At 34.6% G+C, this 23,689-nt stretch overlaps 1 pseudogene; it reads right to left on the bottom strand.

Annotated features, from left to right (window-relative positions):
• Window positions 1-933: 933 nt before the first annotated feature.
• On the bottom strand, window positions 934-22,496 carry LOC107514911 (annotated as a pseudogene).
• Between the last annotated feature and the right edge of the window lie 1,193 nt (window positions 22,497-23,689).

The raw sequence follows: 23,689 nt of genomic DNA, 5'->3' as shown, positions 1-23,689 counted from the left end.
AACTTCATATATAAAAATAAATTAATAAATAAATGTTGCTTATATTAATCCCCAATAGAAAGTCATATAGCCTTTAAGCAACTCATTACTGACTTACAGAAAAAAAGAGAAAATTTTATTAACTATTACCTACGTGCTAAGTATTTTGCAAGCATTATCTAATTTGATTAACACAATTAATAAAAAAATGATCAAATAGTATTTGATACTATAAGCTAGCAGAGCACATGTATTTTCTCATTCATAAATAAATTCACAAGGTAGATACTAATATCCTCATAATACAGATAAAGAATATAAGGCATAGAAAGGTTAAGTCACCTTCCCAGTGGCAAAACAAAGTGACGAAGCTAAGATTTATGTCCTGGAGTATTTGACTCAGATAATCTTTCTATCCTGTAGGTTATAAAACTACATGATTAAGTTACAGAAAAGTCAACTAAATTTCCAAGAATTTAAACAACTTTCCTACAGTTCCACAACTAATGAGCCAAAGACTAGCTTTCCAAACCCAGTCTATTAGGATACCAAAGTTCATGCACTTCTTATTGCTCCCATAATCTGCACAAGTTAAGCACTTGCAACTTTAAGCAGACACAATTTAGACTAGAAGACGATCACGTTTTTCCTCCTCAGTTTTGATGCTAAAATATCCCAAACAAATATGATATGTAAAACAATGTTTTGGAGAGGTGTAATTTTATAAAAAGAGTGAAAACTTTGTAGCAAAAAAGACCCAATTTTACGTTTAACACTCACAAAGAGAAGTTCTAGAAGATGCACAAGAAAATAAAGAAGTTTTGAGTCTAAGCAAACAAAAGTGTGTTTGGCAGATTAAAGTAAAAGAAAGCATTTTTTTTGCTAAATACAGTTTGCATTTTTAGAATTTTCTATAATAGATCAATGTATTAATTACAGGCAAAAATTAATTTTAAAGATTATTTAATATAAAGAACCTTGCATTGTACACGGCACTGGGTAGGAACTCAGTAAATGATCTTTTCTCCTTTTTTGAAACTGTTTATTTTCTTTTAATCTTACTTTTATTTTCTGTTTAAGAGTTTGTGGAGGAAGAGCTTAAGACCTCTCAGTGGTTGTTCCTACCCGTTCAGTGGCCGGAGCTGTGGAAGTGGAAGACCAGTCTTTGGAGGCAGGCTGAGCATTCTATTCTCCATTAAGGAACTGCTGAATCAGCTTGAAGGCACCTGCATACCTTATATTCATCTGTAGCCTCAGGTTGAGCAGCAGTAAATTCAGGAGCTGGAGCAGTCCACTCACCCTAAAGTTCCTCCTTGGTCACAGCCTTTTTCAGTGGTGGCCTGCTGTTAATTTTCAATCTCTTCAGGATCTCTGTGGAAGTAGAGACCAGGCAGAACCCCCTCCCCCCGCCCCACACCCCACCCTCTGGGGGTGCTCACAGAAGATGGTGCCACATATGTGCAGAATTTTCCAGCCCTGGACTAACTACATCAAACCCACTGAATGAGCTTCCTTCTTGTTTTAAGTGAAGGCAATCTCTACATAGCACAGAGGGGGGGCTGTGTTAACACAGAGCAATGCTAGGCAGGTAAATATGTCTCCTCTGGATCATCTCTGGATCAGTAACCACCAGAAGTCTTATTTTCTAGAAGCCTGCTTGGATCTGGTTCCAGGAGTGAAGTGGCAATAGGAATGGCTTCAGAGGCAGCAGCACACAACAGTAGAGCTCGCTGGCTAGTATTCCTGGAGGATATAATACTGACATCAGTTGGGTTTTCAATGGCAATGATGGTGCAAGATGCCAGCAGAAGCTTTTCCCAGATTCTTTTCAGATTTATGGTGTAGATATTATCTTTGGATTTATGCTGTAGATATTATCATTCTTCCTTTTGTAGATGTATTGTTTCATTTGGAAGTCAAGGTTGGTGCCACCTAAATGGGTTTCTGCTTCAAAGAATTTGAGGCCATCCTCCTCCTTTATTTGCAGAGGGCTCAGATATTGTGAAAGTTTCCCTTTAAGTTCTGAGGGGAATCCAGAATATTCCACTCTCCTCTAGTTGGCACAGAAAGCTCTTCTTTTTACTGAAAAATGGAAAATACCTTCAATATCAACAGGATACGAAATTCCTGATAAATAATTGTTTTAGAGCCAAATAATGCCCTCTCTCCAAAGATGCTGCTGCTCAATAAAAGTTTGGTATCCAATAGTTTTCTTTCCATAGTTTTGAAAAGAGGTGATTTCTTAGAAATAGAGCTACAAATGTAAAAGTTGCACTGTTCTTTATTTAAGATGCCATACTAAGCTTGACTTGCTTGAAAGAGCTAACTTACAAAATTCATACAACAAAGGTTTTAATTGCAGATAAATTATTTTGAACTTCAAGTTTTAAGATGTATATTTTTTCTGTAATATTTTGTAGCTCCTCTAAAAGCACTAACAAAATAAAATACATCAAAAAAGCAAGTAAAGATAGAGGTTTAATATGTCCAATCATTACTGGATTTTTCATACACACAAAATGAAAAATTGCTCTAATTGTCAGGATATTTATGAGACATTTGCTAAGTTGCTTCATTCTTAGAACAGATTTTCTCCAATCTGGTAGTAAAGAATGGTGAAGGTAGAAAAACAGGGCACTAGGGTATTATTTGACTTATTAAAAAGAAAAATCACTGTCCTACTTAACTGAGTTAGGGGTACTTTCAGAAAGAAAACTAAAAAGATAAAATATGCTTCTTTGAAAATATTTTCAAAGAGACTACATGTTTATAAAGTTCTTGAAAAATATAGTGAAGAATTTAATATTATTTATTAATCATAGAACATGTGGCCAATTACCCTAATTATGAAATAACCAATCCATGTTGACTCCTAACGTGACAGTCTTTTCAAAAACTAGGCAATATCTAGTGTTTTTGTTTATTCAACAAATGTTTAGCGAACATTTTCTAAGTCTAAGGTATTATACTAAGTGCTTTGAGTAATAGAATAGCATACCATATATAGTCCCTGACCATAATCACCAACAAAATTAGAATAGGACATTATTTCTGCCGAAATGCAACTTAAAATCTAGTGTGGCAGATAAGACATGTAAAATAATTTTAATAAAAGGTAGTATTTGAAAAATGTCTAATGACTACAATACTCTTAATAAATGCTCAAAAAAAGGATGTGGCTAGATGAACAGAGAAAGTTTACTGGTGCACAGGAAATGAGGCAAAGTATCAATCCCACCACAGGCTGCCGTCACCTATTCCTCCTGTGATACAGACAGAGTAGGTTTACAGAGTATGATCTAGCTAGGTTTGAATTCTAGTTCTGTTACCACTACTAGATAAATCTATTATCCTCTGTGAATCGATTTGTGAAATGGAGATTAACAATATCTACATGCCTTTTTAAAATCTCTTCTAGGGATGCAACCTCTTTCTCTTATTCATTTCTCAGTCCTTAGCAGTCTGGTTTCATCCCACTTTATCCCACTGGAATCAACACTGCAATAGGCACCCCTTAATTATCACTTTATGACAGTTAAATCCATCTGAGGTCTTTTGACCATTATCTTAATCTCTCTACTGTCTTTGACTCTCTTAATTAATCACTACTTGAAATTCTTCTATCCCAGGTCTTAATGACACTACACTTGTCGCTACTTTTCTCTGTAGAAGTATTATTCAAACCCCATATCAAGACTTACTAGTGGACTCAATTAGTTGATCATCAACACAAGTTTTTCTTTTAATACGATAAAATAGAATTGACTTGAAAACATCAGCTATACCACACAAAGTATAAGAATTGTTTGGTGACATATTAAGTTCAGGTTGCGTGTGTGTGTGTGTGCGTGCACGTGCGCACGTGCGCGTGTGCCCATGTATACGTGTATAAATGAGTTATTGTGTGTTTGTATACCTGATCAAAATATAAAATGTATTTTTCATTGCAAGTCATGATGAAAATTCCGCAACCTATGGTTCTAGAGACATCTCTTCTCAATTTAATTTGCTAGTTTCTATTCTTACACCTATCCCTTTGATATTAATTCTCCTCTTCTAATTATAACTCCTAACTATCTCTTTGGCAGCTGTCTCTAACTTCACAACAACCTTTTCAATACTACCACCTGGTTTTTTATAGATATCTAAATGTTACTCAATTAAAATATTGATTATTTTAATTGAGTGACATGAAGAAAGTGTTGGCATGCTTAGGCTGACAGCAGTATGAAAGATATGTCTGAAGAAGAGAGACTGGAAAAAGTAGATCAATTAGAAAGTTATTGCTGTGATCCAGGTTAAAGTGATTAGAGAATAATCCAGTGACAAATTTGATGCCAAGTCTAAAGAATTAAATTATTTTCCCAAAGTTTTCAATCTGAAGAGTAAAGCAATTTCAATAAAATAATCACCAGTGATAACAATATTATTTTTATTTTATTTTTAACTTAGGCCACTAGCAAGATACTAACCTAAGCAGTTAAAAGGCTAAAATATATCCAGAACTAAATCCAGTCCATAACTTAGTTTCATAGAAATGTTGGTTTAATAAACAGTATAAATCTCTAGATAGGTTTAATTTTGTGCAAAGTTAATTAAAAGCATAAATATATATTCAACAAAACTAACTCCTCTGAAATTCTACTGCTGGCTGAGCCCTTATACTTGTGCCATAACCAAATATATAAATGAATACATCATAATTTTTAAATTTTTCCAATAGTTCTTTACTCTGTAAAAATTAGAGTAAATAAGAGAAATTTAAATTATTATCTGAATCTTTAAATTCTAGATTTATGTGTAAAGATTATTTTCCCCAATGGGATCTCCTTTACTTCACAGTAAAATGTATCTTACTCTTTTCTAGAAATAGTTTAACTTTCAAATTATGTGTCAACAAAGAAATTTGTGATACTCTTATGTCAGATAATTAATTCCTCGTTTTCTCTTCCTCTTCAACTAAACTTCATAACATGCCCTCTAACCATACTTTAACAGGGTGATGACAATTTAATTAGATTAAGACCTCAGGAAAGAAGAATCATGATGGCATTGAAGACAGTTATAGATTACAGTTTGAGGTTTTGCTGCCATCCTTCAATGAGTCCAGCAGCTACATAAAATGACTACCTAAAAAGTCAATAAGTGCTTATAAATTTAGGTTTTTACTTTGCCACCAAAAGAATCAATGAGATAATACCCACCTATTAATACCCAATATCATTAAAATAGAATTGGTCTTGAAATCAGAAGAGCCCATTTTAAAACTGAATTTATATTTTTTTGTTAGTGATTTGGTTAACAATATCCCTTCTCAGAAAAAGGAGTCAGATAGACCAGAATCTGGTACTAAAGGAAAATAAAGAAAAGCAGGTCTGGGTTCAGAGAAGTTTATTTAAAAACGATTCTTTGTATGATGACTATGTAAGTTTATTTGGAATTATTTAGTAAAAGCATGAGATTATCAGTCAAAAAGTAGATGGACATATAGTAGGAATGCTGTTGCTGTGTTTGTATCCAAGAAGACTGACATTACAACAATGTTCATGGAATATTATGAAAGAACCATAAAAATTGTAGTCATGGTTTGCTTTCTTACACTCCAGAAGTGTATTGAGGAATGCAGAGTGGAGAATGGGCTGGAACCTAAAGCATCTCTTTCTCAAACAGTAAAAACTGCTCAGGAAGGGGATAAATACAGGTTTGCATCTGTCTTTCAAAAATAGGAAAAATCACTGGCACCAGGTCCATCATTCTCCCGAAAATGCTAGCCCAGAGAGAAAGATAGTCTCTGATGGCTAGGTTTCTCAAATGAATCTTTTTTCTTCTTTTTCCTCAATTCATATCGTTAATACCTCACTCCACAAATGATGTAAGGTTGCTAAGCCCTGGGAAATTCTTACTGGGTTTAATTCTTCTTTCCAGATTATGATTCAAGAACATATATTCTTCCTATGGAAGCAGATATTTTTCATGCAAAATATCTCTGGGAAACAACTCAAAATTTCTTTTAATTACGCATTGAATGTGCTTGATCTCAAAGCAAGCCTGATAAACAAGTGTGGTCAGTGAATAAGAAGAGGAAACCAAGACCGTAAAAGAAAGAGATAACAAAAAGAAGAAGAAGAAGAAGAAGAAGAAGAAGAAGAAGAAGAGAAAAGGGAGGAGGAGGAGGAGGAGGAGGGGCGTAGGAGAGAGGAGGTGCTTAGGAGCGGCTTACCCATCAACTCGTGCCTACTCCCCTCACCCCCGCATCCTCCTGCCGCTAGTCTTCTTCTTCTTCTCTTCGTCTTTTCTTCTGCTTCTTCCTTCTTCGACTCTGATCTTCGTGATGAATCCTCCAGAGAAGAAGAAAAAAAAGAAGAAGAAGAAGAAGAAGAAGAAGAAGAAGAAATATCCCGACTGACATTTCCTTAGGGCAGAGCTCTTTGAGGGGAGGAGAAGGATTATGTAAAGAATAGTGCACAAAGAGGCTATAGTTTATAATTTATATCAATAACCAGCAAAGACTAAGAGACTCTAATCAGGAAAATGGGGACAGAGAGCAAAGGTTCAAAGAAGCAGGCAAGTCTTGAAATCAGGTCTATAACAGGTGCCTAATATTAGGCCATCGAGCCATTTGGAAGTTACCAAACTGGTAATGACTATACCAGGAACAAGGTACAGCTTTTTATGCAATTGCTGTACCAAAAGCTCATCGAAGTGTTAGAGTTATTTTTAGGTAAGCAGTTCAGGACAAAACTATTGTAGAAAATTAGTACTTACCAGTACATAAAGGCAGAATTGAGCCAACTAATAAGGGCCATATGGAAAATATAGATTGAATAGGCATCTAAATCCAAGAAATTAATTTTAGACATATAAGATCCTGATTAAATAATATCAAAACCATTTCTAGACCCTATCACATTGGTGGGATCAAAATAACAAATGTGTTCCTGGTATTCATCAACATGATTTGAAGACCTAAGCAAAGATGAATCTTTGTATAAACTGACCCTACCAGACCTTGACCTGGGACTTCTATACTCCAGAATTGTGAGAAAATAAATTCCTAGTGTTTGTGTCACCCAGTCTGTGATATTTTGTTATGGCAACCTAAGGCTACCAAGACAGTCCTAGATTTGAAACACCACACCTGGATTCATCACTGCTGCAACTTCCCCAATATGTTCCTCTTAAGCAAAAGATGGGTGGGGACGGGGTGTCCACAGATAAAACACAACTCAAAGTATCAGAAACCATCAAATTAGATATGTTTTATTACTAAAGGATGCCAGATCTTTGAGGAAAAGCGATGCAAAGATCTATAATTAAAAAGCAAGATTTTACCCTCCTTCATCAATCAGGAGTCAACACTAGCAATAGTGTGATGTTTATCTTTCTAGACATATTTTTGAAAGTCAAGAATCAAGAAGTCAAGTGGATTTTAATAGTTTTCTAATTCTTACATTTATAAGAATCATCAGGAATACTACTAGATTTACGATCTAGATTGTTGTGATTCGCCTTCAGAAATTCTGACTTAATAGATCTGGGGCAAGAACGAGGAATCTGCATTTCAAACATCCAAGTAATTCTGATGATGGAATCCAAGACCACATTGGTCAAACATTAATTTAAATATTCTAGCTATGGGTTTGGTGTTTTTATTAATTTTACTACATGTTTAAATGTCATTCGATTATATTATTTTTGCCATTTCTCAAAAATGTATTCACTTTATGATGCTTTCATAATGTTATTTATATAACAGTCTCTAAACACTCATGAATCCCTTTAGAAAAATAGAAAATCATATTTTAATTGAGCTGTGAATTTGGATGCTGGCCTACTAGAACTCATAGGAAAAGGTATTTCTGCTTGATTTTTCTTTTTATTAGTTTACAGTAGCCGATTACTTGTTTATTTCCACATTTTATGGCTGAACTAATTTGATCCCATAATCTCAAGGCATTCATAAAGACAGAAAGATTAGGCAAATAAAAGACAACCGAATGTACCTTTTTCTCCTCTGATGAAATTTAAACTAGAGCAACTGAAGTTTATTGTAAACTGCCGGTGTTAAAAAAAAAAAAAATACTAGAAATTCATTTTATTGAAGAAGAATAGATAAGAAATGCTCTGCTCCCTTACAGTCATCATTAATACTTTTAACACAATTAAAAAAAATAGTCCATTAACAACTACAGGTGATTTGTAATGTGAGTTGAACATTGTTGTCATTGGGGTAAGTCAGGATAGATTTTCAATCAATTACCTATATGTACCAAACTCTTCAGTGATTTTTTTTTTACTTGAAGTTTAATAGCTCAATGGCAAATTAATGTATTGTACTTAAATTGCACTCAAATGTCATCATTTTAAAAATCTACTAACACAGCCTTACACTATGGAGTTAAATTCCATCATTCAATTTAGCTTTGGGTTCTTTGGAGAAATTATTTTTTTTTATATCAAATTCAAGCTGCAAGGCTGCCAGAAAAGATGTTAATCATGTCATTTGCTACCATTAATATAACTTTGTTTTCATCCAGTTCTCTGCTCTCCTTTATTTTGCATCAATTTTTGCCAGTCTTCCTCTGTACAATTACTTCCTAAGACTAACTTCCATGTATTATGAAGCATATTAAACAATTGATAAATATTTATCGAATGTCTACCATGTGCCTGAAAAAAGACCTGCACCCTTCACTCAAAGAAGTTATCATCTTATTGGAAAACGTGATTTACATATATAAAATGATTAAAGGGCCATAAAATAAAGTGGTAAAGAATTACATGCCATATGATTTCAATAATAGAAAAAAGGCCAGAGGATTTAAGTTGAATTCTAAAAAATGAGCAAGATTTGGGAGGAAGAAGAGAAAAATGAAAACCATTACAAAAAGACTGGAAATGGTATGAGTGCAGAAGTTAGGTTCAGAAGCAAGGAGTGTGGCCAATGTGACAGAGTGGGCAGTCTGCATGCCTGGACTGGAAGCTTCATATTGGGAAACAGTAGGAGATAAGACAGACTAGCTAAAACAAGAAAAAACATTTATTAAATTGTCCTGCTGTAAAACAAACAGAAGATCAAAGACCATCTCTGACCTCTAAAAGTTTACATTCCTTAGAGAAAGATAATATTTTAAGAACATACCATTCTTGCTTCTTCAAATAATTCACCTATAGATTTTTTTTTCTGCACTTAAATTTGATTTATTTTTTCCTATCACTGGATTTGCAGAATATCAGAGAAAGATTTAAACTCAACTTTGATTGTTTACGCTTATCTGTCCTTTTTCTTTATAGGTTAGGAAGTGATGGATTGAACTCAATAAAATTAATCATTGATGCAGCATTATAATAGCTAGACATTTGTTAGGGCCCAAATTCTCTATTGCTTTTAATATAGAATAACTCCCTGTGAGAATTATAGATTGGGAATTAAAACAAAGAGAAATTTAATTGAGAATATCTCAAGCATACTGCAAATGAATTATAATGTGAAGAGCATAACTTTTAAATTTTGAATATGACCATCTATTTTTCCTTACCTAGGAAGCTAGAAGTCTTTCTCCTCCAATATATATATATATATATATATTTTAAAGTATGACTTGATTTATTGTTCTTAGTTTCTCCACTCTTCTATTTTCTTTCTTGGTACCATGTAGGGGGTTTGCGAAGACCCTTGCCAGTAAGGCATAGTTTAGTTAATCCTGACATTTGGGCTTTATGACCTCCTTAAAATTCCCAGTAACCCTCATTCTCATTTTCTTTCACATTCTCTTGTATTGTTCTCATTATGTGTATGTAAGTGTTTGGTAAAGTATTTGTTGCCAATTGAAACTATTTATTGTCTTCACTGCTTCAGCTGCTGTTGGATTTCTAGACTTAATCTGCCAATAACTTCCATGCAACACATGCTCACTGCAGTTTTCATTCCTGTTGCCGGTTGCTGAACTCTTTGTACACATTCACAATTCATTGTGTTACCGGTACCCTTCATGCTGTTTCTGGCATCTGCCCTAACTGCTGGATTTTCCTGTTTGAAGAGGTTCAAGCAATTCTCTTTACAAACTCTCTGCCCAGTGGGAGGTACTATTATTTTACTGTATTTGGGGAAATTGGCTATTCCCCCAGGAAATCAAACAAAACCCCTGTCTTTTATACTTCCTCATTTTCTCACTCTGACTAAAGTCAAAAGGTATTTCACCCAGGGGCTATGAGCATAGCAGAAACATTTTTTTTTTTTGTTTATTTTATTTTAAACTCCATCCAGACTTTTCTCTAAATGTGGGTATAAAATCCAACCTCACAGAGTTTAGAGCTAGCTAATAGCTATTGTTACCTGAGCACCTACATTTTAAATTATATACTAAGTATTCACATGACTTATTTTAATTAATTTCCACAACAACCCAATGAAACAAGTACTATTATCCCCCTTATTTAGATAAATAAAGTTTTAAAAGTTAAGGAAATGTTCCTAAGTTAATGAAATCTGGCATTTAAATATAGGTAGGTATAAGTAGTAAAGGAACTACCAGATGCCAATTTCTTTAACTTCTATATTACATTACTCCTAAGAGCAACAATGACACTGAAAAATGAATCGATTTAGAACGAGATCATGAGCTTCTTGTCCATGTCCATTATTTTTTTTAAACAGGTAGAATTATGAGTGCCTAGGACAAAAATAATAATAATAATTCACTTTCCATTATGCATGTGTATTAAAGTAGGTACAACTAGATCTAAGTTCTTATTACAAATAGAACAAAGCTTTGCTCAAATTTAGTAGTTCATTCTTCATTCACTTAACAGTCCACAGGGAAGCATTTAGGCCAACAGGGTAATTTTCCTCAATGCTGTAATTCAGTGTCCCAAATTGCTAGGGCTTGGTCATTTACATTTGGTTTCCACCATTCCAACACAAAGAAAAGTGAGAAAGAACATGAGGGGACAAGACTGAAAGTCTTTGTAGCCAACCTCGGAAATGGCACACATTACTTCTACTCATATGGATGTATAGTGGAACCATTAGAAGAACAGAGTCTCATGACTACACCTAAATGCAAGGAAAGTTTCGAAACACTATGTAACTGGTTAGTATGTGTCCAAACCTTTAATTATAATGTAACAAAGGGGGGATGAATTCTTAGGGACAGATAGCTATCTCCACAGTCTACCTCTCTGACCATCAAATATATGTACTTGGATAAAATAGACTCATTTCTTTCCCCAGGAGGTACTTCAAAGTCTTATCTAGTTTCTGTATCCACTTCAAAGTCCAGTATCTATGGAACGTGAAGTTTCTCCATCAGAGCTAGATTTTTTTTTTTTTTTATTGTTGGTGAGTTATGCTGTGTGTGTGTGTGTGTGTGTGTGTGTGTGTGTGTGTGTGTGTAGTACAGAGACCAAAATGAAGGTTTTCTGCTTGAGCCCTAGTCAATATACATTGATGGAGTGTAATAACTACAATAAAATTCCTGCTAAAAAGGATAATATGTGGAGAAACAGAAGCATTAATTACTGGTAGGAATGTAAAGTGGTAAAGTCATTTTAGATGATAGTTTGGCAGTTTCATACAAAAGTAAACGTATTCTAACAGTATGATTCAGTACTCATGCTCCTTGGTATTTACCCAGATGAGTCAAATACTTATTTTTATGTCCACGTAAAAACCTGCACATGAATAATTTATGATCACCAAAATGTAGAAGCAACCAAGATATTCTTCAATAGGTGAATGGATAACAAACTGTGGTACATCTATATAATGGAGCACTATCCAGTGCTTAAAAAAATAAAAAATTATCAAGCCATGAAAAGACATGAAGACCCTCAAATGCAGATTGCTAAGTAAAAAAAAGTCAATTTGAAAAAACTACGTGCTGTATGACATTCTAGTAAAGGAAAAACTATTCTGACAGTAAAAAAATTACTGGCTCAATAAGCTACTACCTCACACCTGTTAGAATGGCTACTTTTAATAAGACAAGTAATACCAAGTGTTGGAGAGATTGTAGGGGAAAAGGAACCCTCATACACTGCTGTTGGGAATGTAAATTGGTACAGCCACTATGCAAAACAGTATGGAGGTTTCTCAAAAAGTTAATAATAAACTAATATATAACCCAGCAATCTCTCTTCTGGGTATCTACCTAAAAAAATTTTTTTGAAAACATTTATCTATAAAGATATATGCACTCCTATATTCATCACAGCATTATTCACAGTTTGCAAGACATGGAAACAACCAAAATATCCTTTGATAGATGATTGAAAAAAAGATGTGGTACATATACTCAGTGGAATATTACTAAGTTATAAAAAAAAAAGATGAAATACTGCCATTTGTGACAATAAGAATGAATCTTGAGATTATCATGCTAAGAGAAATAAATCAGACAGAAAAATTTGATAACCATGTGATTCACTCATATGTAGAATATAAAACTGAAAGCATCAAACAAATAAGACAAACAAACAACAATTCATAGACATAGACAACAGTTTAGTGGTTATCAGAGGGAATAGGGGGGAGGTACAAAGGGTAAAGGGGATCAAATACATGGTGATAGAAAATTTGACTTTGGATGGTAAACACAATGCAGTGTACAGATGATGTATTGTAGAATTGTACACTTGAAACCTATATAATTTTATTAACCAATGTCACCTCAATAAATTTAATAAAAAAAGAAAAGATTAGTAATTACCAGAGGCTAGAGTGGGACAGAAGTGTGGGTGGAGGTTTAAGGAGGAAAGAAGAGATGAATAGGTGGAGCACAGGAAGTTTTCAGGGAAGTGACACTATACTGTATTACATCATAATGATGGATATATGTCATTATACATTTCTCAAAACTCATAGAATGTACAACATAAAGAGTGAGTCCTAATAAAAATTATGGAATCTAGTTAATAATTTATAAACATTGGCTCATCAATTATAATAATGCACCACACTAATGGAAGATATTAACAATAGGAGAAATTGTGGGAGTTGGAGTTGCATTGAAGAGGTATAAGGGAACTCTCTGTACTTGCCGCTCAACTTTTCTGTAAATCTAAAACTGCTCAAAATAGAAAAGAAATACTTAAAAAAAATTTTTTTAAGAGAAGACTGGCAAAATGCTATAATCATGGTTTGTTGAAACAATGCACTCCTGCTGGGTGAGCACTGTGTAAGGCCCTGCACTGGCAGTAGAGGAGACCCCCGGAGTAGTGTGATTCTGCTTTCTGGGAGAAGTTTTGTTATTCACTATACTCAGAGGCCCCTGGATTTGCCCTCTGAGAGGTTCTTCCTTTTCTGTCAACCTCCATGCACATCTGTAATGCGCACTGAGTGTATGCCCTTTTTGCAGATCAAAGAGTCAAAAAACTTTCTCGTGAGATTTATGGTTTCTTTGAAATTACAATTCCCTCGAGAACTAAGTTTTTGGATTATTTATTTCCTGTCCCTTCCAAATGCCAGTGGCCATACCCAAAATAATCTCCTAGACATTATTTTTCAATCTGCTCTTTTTTTAACTACTCTGAAGAATGTGTTTATGTGGTTTATGTGTGTGTTCGAGTGTGTGTGTGCTCATGTATGGACTTACTGACAACTACTTAAGTACATCTAAAACAATTGGGTGGGAAGATATTAGATTTTTGTTGCAAGGCTAAGTACCTTAATTTAACTTAGACATCTTATTGGGTCTTTGTATTTGAAGCCTTTTAAAATCTTATTTTCTGTATGGGTTTCAGAAGTAGCTAGCTTTTTCAATCCTATGAGGCCCTTCATCTGTGAATTTTCTTTCTTCCCTTTACTCTCTGTGCATAAACCAGCCAATTTTTGTAATACAGTACCTTACTTGAAACAATGAATGGCAGCCAACAAGTATAAATGCTCCAGCTCTTTCCAATCGCTACACCTAAAACTATATGAGCATGCAGTCTACATTCCAAGTTGTAGTCAGAGATAGATTTAATAAATGTCAATATATTTCTCTAACTTTTCAGCCTGTGACATCACTGCCCAAACATTAATTTCTGAATTGGTTATGATAGGCAAATTGGTTGAACAAATACCAAAAATTCAGTGGTTTAAAAATACATCTCTCACATAAAAGGGGCTCCAGGCCAACTCCAGCTTTTCTCCATACAGCCATTCATGCATTAGTGTGATGCTGACTCTGCCATCTTCATCCCATACAAGTTTAAAGATCTCTGGCTATTGTCATACTAGTCAGGCAGAAGGAGAAAAGAACATGGCAAAATGCTTAGTAGGCTTATAATTACAAGCCAGGCCTGTGAGTGGGGTATATCACTTTTACTCACCTTCCATTAGAGATAACTCAGTCACATGGCAATATCTAACAGCAAAAAGAACTGGGAAATGTAGTGTAGCTGACCAACCATTTGCCCAACACTTCAAATCCAGTGAAAAAAAGGGAGAATGAATTTTAAAAGTCAGCAATATTTCCAAAATCACAATAGGCCTTAATCCCAATCCAGCCTAATTTTGTGGGATAGTGACTAATTTATACCTCACCACCACACAAGAGGATGCCAACCCACCTCCACATCTAGACACTCAAAAGTCCTTTGGTCAGAGCAGAAAGAAAAAAAATTTCCTTCCATATCGCTTGAAAGATCACCTTCTAATTTTCTGTTCCAGAATCTTCCTCTACTCAAGGTAGTTATGGGTGGGAAGTTTAATTCAGGAAAACTGCCTTCCTGAAACAGGTAAACACATCAGGACATAGTAGTACATATTACCATATCCATCTGGGTTAATCATGTGCAGAATCAACAGGCATTTTCATGTTGCACTTGCAACCATATACATTATACATAGTATTCCGAGCAGTAAGAATAGGATTTAGATTTCATTCCACTGTCTTTTTTCCAAAGTACCCACATCTCCAGGAAAAAAACAAAAATCCAGAGTAGTCTGGCACAGAGTAGTCTCAATTCAGTCAAGTAAGTGAAATATTTTTTTTTAAAAGCAGCGATATTATAGTACATCATTATCACTAATACTAAGCCACTTACTAGAGGTGAGACATAATTCAGAGGTTTACTTGTATTATTTGTTCTAATCCTCCCAAATATTACTGTCCCCATTTAACTGAGGAGAAAATCGAGGCTAGGAGAGATTCACTAAGCACAAGTAGAGACAAAATCATAATATTAGCATACAGTACAGTTAGCTTCACAGTCCAAAATGTTTTTGTTCGGGTAAATAATTACATCACATTTTTCTCCCCAAACAATATATAATTCATAAGTGATTCTTGCTATACCCATTTAGGAGTTTTTTTTTTTTCTTTCTCAGAATGAAGTAATAATTAGCTCCTAAGGAATAATCAAGTCTTTCCCCATTAAAGAACTTGCCTGTAGCTTTAATATGACAGTTTTTACAGCTTCTACCTACCCAGATTTCAGAACACACTATCGGAAAGACTTGTAAGTGTAAAGAGTTGCTCAGAAGCAATCTTACACTCATCCTACTTAATATTTGAGTCATTTAAAGCTACTTGTTTTAATCCCACATTTACCAAGCAACCTTCTGATTATGAGTTGGCTTCTTATGTGGTTCTGCACCAAGGAAAGAATGTGGTGATCAAAAGGATTTAGAGTATTTATGGCTTCTGTGACAATAGCTTCTTGTGGAAAAATTAATAAGTGGCTTAGATTATAGAGTAAATTCCCATGTCAATTGCAGAGAGACAACTGCAACGGTCATGCAAATTCAGGTGTTCTCATCAGGCAATAATTAATTTTATTGTTGAAAATTAAAAAATTTTATATTTAAATCTCAAAAGAGGCTTGAACACAGAAACCAAAATTCCTCACTAGCCATTTTGTTTGGTTCAAAGATACCAGGCTAATAGTTAAAGATGGAAAAACAGGAAAGGAATAACAATAAGAAGACTGGAAATTAAATTGTTCATAATTCAAGTTTCATTCAGATATTGATAAGGAGACACTATAGGATTTCAAGTAAGATGAGGACTTAGTCAAACCTAGAAAGTTTATTTTATAGTTTTACACCACACAAAAAGGAAAATTTTAGAAGATAATCTATCAAAAATTAATTTTAAATTTTCTGCTTGATGTTATTCAGACTCGAGCTCTAAGAAGAATGAAGAAATTGAATTCAACTGAAATAAATGCAGGAGGAAAAACTCAAGAAGCAAAGGCTAATATAAAATTTCATGTTTCAGAGCGATGGGAAATGGGCGTGCTTCCAACAGTGATGAAAAAATCAAATGGGGGAAAAAAGTTTTTGTGTTCTGAAAAGTTATGTTTCCCTCTGTTCAGATATTGATAGCACTCATTTTGACAGAATACTGTTGAACACCTGTATAAGTCCAGTGCTGTAGTAGATGTTGCATAAAATATGAAAAAAAATAGTTCTAACCTATATGCAACTTTAACTATTATTAAATAAAAAATACATAAATAGTTTCATAATTTATGAATATGAACAAATTGTGAAACTATTTGTTCATATTCATAAATTATGAAACTATTTATGTATATGAACAAATAGTTTCACAATTTGTATAATGAGACTATATACAAGTGAGTAATAAAGATTGCAAGCTCATTAGATGTTCAGAAAAGAATGACAACAAAGCAAACTAGAACTAGGAGAAAAATTCTCGAAGAAAAATAATTTTAAAAGCTTGTCTATAAAACCTCAAGAAAGCTTTTAGATATTGGCAATACAAGACTCAAAATATATCCGAATCATATAACAGCTGCTGGAGAAAGCTTTGGAACCAGCATAGCCTGTCCCTAGCCACCCCCTAATACATACATACATTACATACACACACACACACACACACACACACACACACACACACACACACGCATATAATAATTTTGTATAAAACTTTTATATTCATTATATATATTTACATATATAAACTCTTATGTATATACAAAACTCCTCAAAATCATTGTGAATTAAGAAGTTCTATAAGAAGTGAAGATAAATGACTAGAGACTTTAATAGGTATGCTCTGTTGATCCTCAATTATGAAAAGTCTGAGGATGGTTATACTGGGTGCCAAATTTGCTAACACACACATGAACCTTTAGAAAATCAAATTAAAATCTAGAGCATAGGTGGTAAGCAACAGTCTTCCTCAGTATATTTTGATTATCTGACAAGATGGGACCAATAGAATAATTTAACATTTTTAATTGGTTTCCAACATCTAAAAATCAGAACGTCTCAGCTAAAAATTCACTTTCCCAGTTTCCATATTTAAAAAAACCTGAAAATCTGATAACATTATGTCTGCACTCCCACATGTAACCAATATGTTCTTTCATTCAGCAAATATTCGCTGAGCTCTCTGAATGTGGGCCACGCACTGTACTAGTTACTGGGAATATATTATAGAATAACAGGAGAAAAAAAGAAAAAAAAAACGGAAAAAAAGGAAAAGATTCTCTAATTTTGCAGAGATTATTTTAGCAGTATCTACTTGAGTTTAGTAGTAGCTATCCATTTTAAACAGATATGCAATCTTCAGGGCTCTACAACTCCCACAGCTTCTAATTAGAAACAGAGAAAGAGACAAAAAGACAGGCATTTTGGAGAAAAGAAAAAAATAAAGTAGAATAAAATAATTCATGCTGCTAATGATAAAATAAAATGAAATACCGAGATACCTTTTATTTTAAATTTTTTCAATAATTTATGTTACTTGTCTGGTTCATAGGAATCCTACGTTGGAATTCGTAGGATTCATTGTTTCAAGTTAAGATCTCCTGCCTCTCAGAGATCTAGTGAAATTTGGATCTGAACCTCAATCTTTTAGTCTGTCACAGTTTAGAATCTTCCCATCAATTTCTACTAGTTTCTGCAACTTATTTAGGTCATGGTTTTCTCTTCCTTCACATGTTGCATCCTTGAAAGTTTAATCTCTTGCCTTGAGACATCCTAAAAAAATTCAATCTTTTAACCAATTTCCCTATAATATTTCTTCACATTAAACATATTATGATTTCAGTAGTCTTTATTCAAGATTTGGAGTAGAAGGCAGGCCTTAGAAAGGAACCGTAGTCTCTGGCATCAGTTTTGGAAGCTAAGGGTAAAGTGGGAAAATTCTGAAAGCTAAGGGTAAAGTGGGAAGGAGGCACAGACAATCCCAAATGAATGGGCGATGGGCTTCAGTGACACCACAGCTTTCCCATCAGCCTCGTCCTCCAGTGGAACATTTTGAGAGTTTTAAGAGGGTCTCCACATGGGTGGATTCCATCCATAGCAGTTAATAGACATAGTGATGCTTCTTCTATTGCCTTGTTATTTATCATTTTCTCATCTCCTTATTTCTTCACATTGGACAACTAAAATCACTTCCCAATAAGTACATTCACCCAGGTTGTGTCTCAAGTTTTTGTGTTTACCGTTTCTGTTATTTTTTTTTCCTTTTCTTTTCATTTTTGTTGTTGTTTTTATTGGAGTGGGGGTACTGAAACTAAGTGCCACAAATAGAGGTTACATGCCTGGGCTCATGAACATGATTTTACATCAGCTTACTAATTCCTCTTTTCTTTTTTTGCTGTTCTTTCCTCTACCATGCCTTCTCTAGAGGCAAGAAACAAATCTTTTATCTTGTAATTTGTAGAACAGTCTCACTGATATACCACATTTTTTGGACTCCTGTTCTATTTATAAATATTTACCCAAGTTTTACAAAATAAATATAGATATTTTTCCTAAGACAAATTTGGATGCCACCTGTTAATTACTTTTTCCGTTTTACTACAAATAGTAATTGTATAAATATAGATGCAAAAAAATAAAAAAAAGAATATTCAGCTTGAAGCTGGTGCTAAAGACTTGAATATCAGAGGTTGATTTTAAACTAGAAAAACTTGTAGATGATGCAAGGGGAAGCCACCAAATCAGATTTCAAAGGTTTTTTAGATTTGAATAGCTTCTAAATAAAAGTGAGTGGTACAGTTAGGACTCAACCTGGAGAAGTACTTAATTGAACAGTAACCATAAAGTAGAGAATAACTTAGTTCAGCCTTTTACTAGATAGAAATGAAACATATGCAAATGATTGTATGGTTGAAATTAAAGGGTAAGTCAGCCTTTCTAAGGGAAAAAGTAAAGAAGAATCTGAAAAATAATGTACTGAGCCCAGTGAATAAAGTCAGACTCTATGGTCCTAATTTACTAATTCCTCTCTCTTCAACAATGTAAGTGGGCCTCAAGATTCTTCATACTGGGGTCAAATAATAGGTTTTTTGTTTTTTTTTTTTTTCATTTTCAATACCTTACTGAAGTATTTAACAGTAGATGCTATCAAGAGGAAAGAAATTCCTGAGGGAGAAAAAAGTAAAGGGGAGTTATGATTCCTTCTATAACCTTGCCTACTTTCCCTGTCCCCGCTCCATTCCTTCCTGGGTGGCAAGAGAACAAAAATGTCCAAAGAGATGGCTAACAAATCTTTTTTCCTGAGTGCTGTGCTCATTTTTATTGGGGAAGGGTGGATGTGGTATACAGTGAGAATGTAAAAGGAGCTGCTTTTAAAGATAGGACCCACCCACATATGTCAAGATCATTAAAAATAATACTATCTAAAATATAGTCATTTGCTCTGAAAACACTTTTAATGGAGACTTTATAAGCAGCAATTATGTCTAGCAACCTTCTGAATTTCATTATGTGCTTTAAAAAATACGATAAAAATAATTAATAAGATTTGCTTGCCACTTCTAGAATGATTATTAAGCCTCAGTGAAGATAAGTAGCCAGTTACTTTGATGAAAAAAATATTTAAAGTCATTGTGTACCTGGACTAATCTAGTCAATACAGTTTAAAGGTAAATTTAGAAACTCCCTAAGTATAACCTACACACCTATGGATTTCTCATATATTATGCAAAAAAATTCAGGTACAGTTTGAAAATTTGTCAAAATAAAACAATGTTAAAAACTACTCTTACCTTAATGGTATAGAGCCTTTCAGGTTTCTTCCTATGAAATATAAAGAAGCCTTGTCATTTTCGGGAGCCACATCTCAATGACTTATATAACCAGAAAACCATTTATACAAGACAAAAGCTGTGGAAGCAATCTTGAGCATCTCTTTCTTCCCTCATACCAAATCCATATCCACATTCTGTGCATTTACTTCCTAAGGAATGTATTCACTCCTCTCCATATCCGTAGCCACCATCCTTGTCAAAGTTGTTGTCATCTCCTCTCTGAAATACTGCAATAGTTTTCTAATTTCCTCAGCTACACTCACGCCCATTAATTACATCTACATACAACTTCAGAATAATCTTTAAAAATATCAACCTGAAAATTTCATCCCCTAATTAAAAATATTTAATGGCTTTCCAATGCTATCATATTGAAGACAAAATTTCCTACTAGAGCCTACAAGACTTTATAAGATTTGTCTCCCAGCTATGACCCTAGCCACATTTGGAATTGTATTCTCTTTTCCTTACTATCTGCAGCTACATTTGAAGTAACTTTCATTAAGAAGAAAGTGCTATACAAACCCTAACCAGATTCAGACACTGCATATTCTAAAGTATCCTCTTTCTATTGCAATCTTAATTGTTACATTTGGAGTGCAGAAAATCCTCAACTTATAATAGTTCAATGCTCTTTCTAGAATTAATTAGGTTCAAAGCATTGAACAAGACAGATTTATCTAACATATAAGAAATATTCGACTCTCCTCTAGGAAAAAAGAAGGCTTAAAGTAAAACTCAAATCAAAATCACAATATCTTAGAATATATTCATTTTTGTTGATAAAAGTTTTGCATCTATAATAAATAACTTCAACAGGTAACTAATTTTAAGGTAATGAGAAATGTAAAAAGTCATAAAATATAGTAACTTACTTTAAACTTTCATTTTCTTCAATTAAAAAGGAATTTTATTATCAGTTATATTGAGAGAAAAATTTTTAAGTAGTCTAAACACCTTAAAATCATGTTCTAAAAATGCTCATATTCCAACTAGAAATAAAACCAACTTTAAAACAAAAGCAAAACACATGAAAGTTCTTGAAGAAAAGTAAAATGTCTTTTGAAATTTGAATTTGCACACTAAGGCGAGCAATCACATACAATATTGGAAATTCAAAGCTATCAAGCAAGAAAAAAGCTTTCCATCCAGAAATAATACTTCAAAATGTAATAGACTTTAAAAGAACACTTTCAAGGTTGTTAGGCCATTTTTGTGTCCTCTCTAAAGAGTTGCTATATTGTGAGACTCTTTCCCAAAGTAATACAGATATTTTATTCTCAATTTATCCTCCTCTAGTAAGAGAAGAAAAGGGAGGGAAGAAAAATCAGATTGTTCTGCAATTTTTCCAGAAACACACCATTACACCTGTTCCCTAACTCCTCTTTACAACATAAAGATCTAGTCAGTAAGTTTCAATCCTTTTTAAATCTAAAGGTATTCAGCATGCTGTCTTCTTGGAGCAAAACTGAATTAGAAAGAGGAAGTATAGAGTGGTAGAAGGGATTATCACTGTACTTGTAAAACTTAATGGGTTTTTTTTTTGGCATTTTTAGTTTATATAAATAATAATATAACTTATTTATATATGTTAATACAAAATTAGATACATAAAATAAAGTGCAACATATTATAAAGTAGGATATAAACAATGTAAGTTTAAGAAATAATGTCACAATAAATAATGTCACAATATCTTCAAGCATGATTAGCCTAACCTCTTTCTATAATCCAAGTGTAAAAATTGTTTGTATAATACAAATGAAAAAAAAAATCCCTAATAGAGGTGTGAAAACTCTATTTAGAGTCAGAACCATTCTAGTGCTAGTCCTGGATCAGCTACTCACTATTTAAAACCTCTAAACCCTAATTTTAAGGTGAAATTGTGGAGTAGATAAACACTGTGCTTGTCTCCTCTCATGACCACATCTAATTACAACTAAACTACAGAGCAATGAATCATCAAGAATCAGCTGAAGTCTAGCTGAACAGAAGTACTAAAACTAAGGACATAGAAGAAGTCACCTCAAGAATGGAAGGAGGGACAGAGACTCTGGAGGGGCTTGTCACAAACCCATGTATAACAGTTAAAAATCAAGAGGGTTATCTCAGCTGCAGAGGTCCTTCCTGAGAAACAAATGGTTTCAGTCCCAGATCAGGCTCCTCGGCCTAGGGTTCCATTGCCAGAAAAGGAGAAATTCCCACAACTTCTGGGTGTGAAAGCCAGCAGAAATTGTGGCGGAGGAAGACAAAGAGTGACTGGAGGTCCCAAGTATTCCTCTTAAAGGACCCACTCAATGAACTTACTCACTGATAGACTCACACTCTGTGTGCTCCAGCATTGGGGCAGCAGATTTAAAGGAACCAGGGAGATACAGGGAGAAACTTAGTTGTTTAGCTTCAGGGCAAGGGCTGGAGAAAGAGCTTGTGCTGGCAGAATCCATCATCGCATTGTTCAGCCCTCCCCACTCCCAGTATGCAGGCACAGGTGGCCACCATATCTTAATCGCCATCATCCTGACTTACACTAGTCACCCTGCCCTGGTGATTCCCTGAGAACCCCACCCCCACCCCACCCCTCAACTTGTGGGCCCACCCAAGCCATTCCAATGGTTTCTCCATATAAAAAGCCTATCTGGTTCATGCTGTGGACTTTCTTAAAATTTCTCAAAGGTTCACAAACCTCAGGCAAGTAGCATCTGGTATGACATACCCCAAACCTCTTCCTGAGTGTCCCCAAGCCCAGCACAGGCAGCAGCCAGCCTCGGTTCTTGGCTTGCCTTTCAAGGCAGTTCCAAGGCCAACCCGCATAGCAACCATCTGTAGATTGCCTGGTGGCCCACGTCAGCTGACCCTGGCAGGACATAGGCTGCAGCAAAACTTGGCCTGTAACAAGCCCCCTCCTGAATCCCTGAGGCTGGCATGCCCAGTGATCAGCTTTGGACCAAGCTAGAGCAGCATCTGGGGCCTCATCCAAAGATAACACACCCAAAAGGCAGACTGGGCAGGCACCAGAGCCCTGCTAAAGTAAATCCTGTTCTATAGGATCAGCCTGGGCACAATAGCTTCTCCACTATAATCACCAGCCAATCCTCACAACTAATCAGTTCAAGGGTCAGTCCCTCCCATTGACATTTAAACAGCAATAAAGAGTCAACTACAACAGGAAGGTACATACAACTCACAAAAAGGACATACCTGGAGCACCCAGCTCAGATGACCAGGGAGACTGTGCCACTGGGTCCCACAGGACACTTACTACATAAGGCCACTCTACTAAAACTAAGAGACTTAGAAGCCCTGTTCAATACATAGAAATAAACACGGAGAGACAGCCAAAATGAGGAGACAAAAAACAAGTTCCAAATGAAAGAACAGAACAAAGCTCCAGAAAAAAAAAAAAATACTAAACAAAATGAAGACAAGCAATCTACCAAATGCAAAGTTCAAAACACTAATTATAAGAGTGCTTGGTGAACTTAATGGAAAACTAGATAAACTCAGTAAGAACTTTAACAAAGATAGAAAAATAAAAACAGATAGAAACCATAAAAAAGAAGCAGTTAGAAATGAAGAATACAATACTGAAATGAAGAATACAATAGAGGAAATCAACAGTAGCTTAGATGAAGCAAAAGATCAAATCAGCGATTTAGAAGATAAGGTATCAGAAAATACCCAATCAGAACAGCAACAAGAAAAAAAG

The sequence above is a fragment of the Rousettus aegyptiacus genome, unplaced genomic scaffold (assembly GCF_014176215.1).
Source record: "Rousettus aegyptiacus isolate mRouAeg1 unplaced genomic scaffold, mRouAeg1.p scaffold_m13_p_10, whole genome shotgun sequence".
Classification (NCBI taxonomy): Eukaryota; Metazoa; Chordata; class Mammalia; order Chiroptera; family Pteropodidae; genus Rousettus; species Rousettus aegyptiacus.
The sequence above is the reverse complement of the archived record's forward strand: the minus strand, read 5'-3'. Positions and strand labels throughout refer to the sequence as shown.